The following is a 5,361-nucleotide window of genomic DNA, read 5'->3' on the forward strand; positions in this document are numbered from 1 at the left end:
GCTGATTTCCTCAGTAGTAATAAGAAAGGGGCTAGAGTTTTACTACAAAATGTAAATAATTGAAGTATTTGCTTTGCATTTAATTACTGTAGCAGCCACAAAATTAGATTTTATCTGCTGTATAGAATGTAGAGGTGGAGCCGGGCATGGTGGTGCACACCTGTAATCCCAGCACTCGGGAGGCTGAGGCAGGAAGATTGTTTCGAGTTCGAGGCCAGCCTGGGCTACAAAGTGAGCTCAAGCCAGCCTGAACTGCACAGCCAGACCCTGTCTTAAAAAGACCAAAAAAAAAAAAAAAAAGAAAGAAAGAATGTGGGGGTAAATTTATTTATTATTTATTTACTGCTGGGGATCCAAACCCAGGGTCTTGGGCGTGCTCGGCAGGCACTCTGTCACCCAGAATGCGATTTCTGAAACGTTATCAAATATCTCACCACGTCACCCCAAGCACATCCTGAGCTGCCCCGCTCTCCCTCCGAGCCCTTCAGATAGGCCAGGCTGACACAGCCTCCTGTCTCCTTCCACCCTGCTTCATCTTCCTGGAGTGTGTGAACTTCCTGTGGAGGTAGCAGATTCCTGCTCCTGCCCTAAGTCTTGGTTCAAGTTTCGCTTATTCCAGGGAGAGTTCCTGCAAGTTTGCTGTTGGGCAGAATGAAGCACGTTTCCTGGGTTCTATTTGCTTACTATGAATCCACAACTCCCCGCACTTTATAACTTGTAGCTGTCTCCCCTATTAGCCAGAGGCAAGGGCTCGCTCTCCGTATTCCCAGACCTCCAGTGTTCATCTCAGTTATGCCATCAACTGACTGAGTGTGGCAGTCACAAGATATAATTTTTCGTTATGGGGGAGACAGGTATTAATAGTGCTTAACACTGGTGTAGTTCACTTAATCATTATACTGTTTTGCACACAGCTAATGAACTGAGGTAATTTATAAAGTTAGCATTTTGGGGGTTGGGGATTTAGCTCAGGGGCACAGCGCCTGCCTGGCAAGTGCAAGGTCATGAGTTCGATTCCTGGTACTGGAAAAAAAAAAACCCAATAAATAAATAAATAAATAAAGTTAGAATTATTTTGATTCTGCCCATTTCAGACACATGAGCCAAAAGGCAGTGCTTTGCTCCATATTCTGGTATTGTTTACTGACAGGTTGCAGCTGAGCTGTGGTTATTTTAGTTTGAGCAATATTGTAAAAGTATGAACATTTCCATAAGCTATAAAGTAATTACAAATATTACTATTAGCTAATTGTTACTAGCCCTGCCTGAAACTTTTTTTTTTCTTGGTACCGGGAATCGAACTCACGACATCGCGCTTGCCAGGCAGGCCCTGTGCTGCTGAGCTAAATCCCCAGCCCCTTGATTATTTTTTGTATCATTCAGAATATTCAGGTGTGCTGGGACTGGGGAGGTAGCTCAGTGGTAAACCACTTACCTGGTACACCCAGGGCCCCGGATTCAGCTACCAATACTGGAAAAAAAATGACTGTACTGGGCTGGGAAGGCTGAGGCAGGAGGAGTACTGTGAGATCAGAACCAGCCTAGGCTATGTAATGGGTTCAAATCCGGACCGGAACTGCGTACTAAGACTCTGTCTCAAAAAAAAAAAAAAAAAAAAGACTGTACACTTTTTTCTTGTCATCATTCCCCAAATAATAGTAAACCAATCCAGTACTCAGGTGCTCTGACTGATTGTTTTTCCTGTACATTCTCTGTGTCTAGACCTCTGGCCTCTCTCCAGCCCCAGCCTCTTTAGCAGCTGGCCTCCTTGGTCTTATCTCACCCTGAAGCCTCCCTCCTTCCCCTGCAGGCCTTCCCTCCTGCCTGGAGAATAAAGCCCAAGGCCCTTCCTGACCTAGCTGGTCACTTCTAGGCTCGCCTCACACCCCTCTCTGCTCCCGTACATCAGAACCCCAAGCGGCATGCTGCACTCACACCTCGGGACCTGTTCAGACTGCTTCTGTCTTGCACAGTGCCTGTGCTGGGTAACTCGAACACAGTCTTCCAGGAAGCCCTCCCTGGTTGCACCTCCCCAGCACCACCCACAGCATCTTGCAGACATCTGTGCCTCTCCCCTTCCTGCTACCTCTGTCCCCCTCTAAATTGAGAACCACAAGGGCAGGGCCATGTTTTCTTCCTTTCTGAAACCCAGCCACCAGCCCTGGACTCCCTGGGTGACAGTGCTCCGTCAACCTTGAACCATCAGGGTAACCCATTCCTGCCCCTCTTCTGTCCCTCTCTTGGACAGAAGCTTTCCTTCCCTCAATAAAAATATTCTGCTCTTAACCTCCGTTGTTCCTAAAATTCATTCTTCAATTTTAGAGAACACGAACTCATCCCAGATATCATTCAGGTTGGGAGTTTTTATTTTCCTGTATCATTTTGGAGTTCCACACGGAGATCCTTGGATGGAGATTTAAAGCGATACCCCAGATGAAAACACGTGGTGTCTATCAAGGGCGCTCAGATAGATCCTCTGGAGAGTATCTCTGACTGCCGATCAACAACCACGACCCCTTTCAGCCTGAAGAAGCCAGAGCAGTCAGCGCCCGTTACTCCCTCACGGCAGCTTGGGTTACTTCTTCAGAGGGGGGACTGTCCTAGGCAGCTGAGTTTTTATTTTCCTGTATCACGAGTACTGGGATTACAGCCCTGCACCACCATGCTCAGCTTTTCTTTCTCTTTTCTTTTCTTTTTTTTTCCAGTACCGGGAATCGAACTCATGACCCCGCGTTTGCCAGGCAGGCGCTGTGCCGCTGAGCTAAATCCCCAGCCCTTATTTTTCTTTTCCTTCCTTTAATTGGCCCACACCCTCTGCAGAATATGTTTCTTTTCCTACCTTTAATAAATGTAAGGGGTCGGGGATATAGCTCAGCAGCATAACCGCCTACATGGAAAGCACAAGGTCCTGAGTTAGATCCCTGGTACCGTAAAATAAAATAAAATAAAAATAAATAAATAAATCCTTGACCGATCAGTAAGTGGACTTCCACGTACCCAGGCTACCCTGAGGAATGAGAAGGGAAGTTTCTTGGTCACCTTATTCCCTGTGGGGACAAAATAATACCCACCACTCACAATTAAAGGAAAGAGAGGCGAGCTCCTCTCCAAGTAGACCCAGTCCGGGAGGGCTGGGAGCCCGAGGAGGAGGCCAGGCAGGCCAATGGGCGCAACCTAGACAGGACAGATTCTGCAGATGAGGACTCGAGTCGCGCTCCCCCGGAGCTGGGCGCCCCGTCCTAACCAGCAGGCAATCTCAACCCGCTGAATGTTCCTGGCCGCGTGCACTCGCCCTCCCTGGCCATAAATCACTGCGGTCTCCAAATCCTCCCCACTTTGTCCGGCCAGCCCCCGAGCTACTCTGGGACAGAGACAACCAGCAATCCCCGCCCACTCGGCTCAGGTCCCGCCTTGGCAACCCCGCCCCCTCCCCACCGTGACAAGTTCCGAGCCGGAACAACCTTCCCGGGGTAGGACACCGAGCCCGGGCCGGGAGGCGCTGTCCAGCCCGTGGTGCTGAAGCGTTCTGAGCCCGACTGCTTTCCAAGAAATCAGGTCTTCCCATGGGAAGGTCCACTGGCTTTCCAGGAAATCAGGTGCTCCCAACCATCCAAACCTGGCAGGCCCTGCTGCCTATGGAATGTGTGACACAGAGACAATCCTTGGAATCCCTCCACCCATGCCTGGCAGTGACGCCGCTCCCTCCTCTTAGATGCCGTCCCTCTAGCATTTGGAGTCTGAAACCTTGAGCTTGAAGAGTAAACGACACAGTTGCCAATGAGCTGAGCATAATCATGATGGAAATGACGTTGGGCAGCAGCTGAATACTGCTTGCTCCTGGGGTGGAAATTGATCCACAAAAGAGGGCCAGGCCGGACACCAGAAGGAGCAGCCAGATGGCCACACTGGTGCCCAGGACCATGCCCTGGCTCACGCATGAGCTTCACACTGTGGCCCCCATGATGACAGAGTAAAAATGACTGCCATTCTGGGCATCCCAGTGACCCCTGAAGGCAGACAAAGTAGGTATCAGCAAATGAATGACACAAATCAGGTAACAGAGGGACAGACAGGGCGTGAGACAGGCACCAAGCTTCCAGATAAAGACCAGTGACGAACTTACAGTGTTCATCTCATGGCAGTGCCCTCGTCCCTGCTCTTGCTGTCTACCTCATCCATCAAGGAGATGGTGCTAATGGACTTCGTTTGTTCAGATCCAACCTGCTCTGGTCCTCATGGGAGTTAAACTCCAAGCTCTCCACAACAAAAGCCTCCGAGGGTGGGGAACAGAAGGAGACTCCTGGCCTGAGAACCAACCTGTGACCCCTTGGCTGGCTTGGCAACCACTGCAAGGACATGCACAACATCCAGTGACAAAAGGAGGCTGCTGGGCATCCCTGGGGAAAAAGAGGGGCTGGCGGAAGTATAGACATCAGAGTTGGCTGCGCACACACTTCTGGGCCCTCAAGTAACAAGACACAGAATGCTGCTTTGCATCTTCATTACAGTAGCTGACCCACGGCTGTGAGAAGCTATTGGGGAAGAATGTAAACCCAAATGCGTGTAGCAGGCCTGACAGAGAGAAAAACTGTGGGAGAAAAACCAAAGGCCACTGCAAGGGGTCACTGAGAGAGAGTTTTCCTGAAGCCTAGGATGGCAAAGATTCTGCCAAATTGGATGACTGATTGTCCGTGTGAACCAGAAGAACCCCATGATTGGGATAATGTGAGGCAGGGTTGGGGAACATCACACTGGGCAGTGCACAGAGCTGTAGCATGCCCAGGAGTCCCCTGTAGCATGCACATGCCCAGGGGTCCCCATCTGCTGCAGTTTGGATATCGAATGTCCCCCAAAGGACATGTGTTAAAGGATGGGCCCCCAGCTTGGCACGGTTGGGAGGTGGTGGATCGTGGACTGAACCTTCCTAAACTGTGAGCCAAAATAAACCTGTTTTCATCCTCACTATGTCATTTGTTATATTCATTAAAAGTTGACTAACAAGCATACCATCTGTTTTTCTACCCCTTCTGCAAGCTTAGAACAGCAGAAAGGTCTCCTGAAGGATCACAGCAGAGTTGGAGACCAAAACCTACTTTTGTATCTATTTTCTGGTCCTGTCTCTCTCAGGAATAGCTCTTTTTAGCATTTTTTTTTTTTCTGAGACAAGGTCTCACTGTGTAGTTCAGGCTGGCCTCAAACTCATGGCAGTGCCTCAGCCTCCAAGTGCTGGGATTGCAGGTATGCGCCATCATGCCCAGCGGGAGCAGCTCTTTTTGATGAAAATTTCCAAACAGCTTTTTAATGCCTTTCTCCTAAACATGTATAGGAGTTGAAGATCATTCACTTTTCCACGAATCCCTA

This window comes from Chinchilla lanigera, unplaced genomic scaffold (genome assembly GCF_000276665.1).
Source record: "Chinchilla lanigera isolate Chin_1 unplaced genomic scaffold, ChiLan1.0 scaffold00050, whole genome shotgun sequence".
Taxonomy (NCBI): domain Eukaryota; kingdom Metazoa; phylum Chordata; class Mammalia; order Rodentia; family Chinchillidae; genus Chinchilla; species Chinchilla lanigera.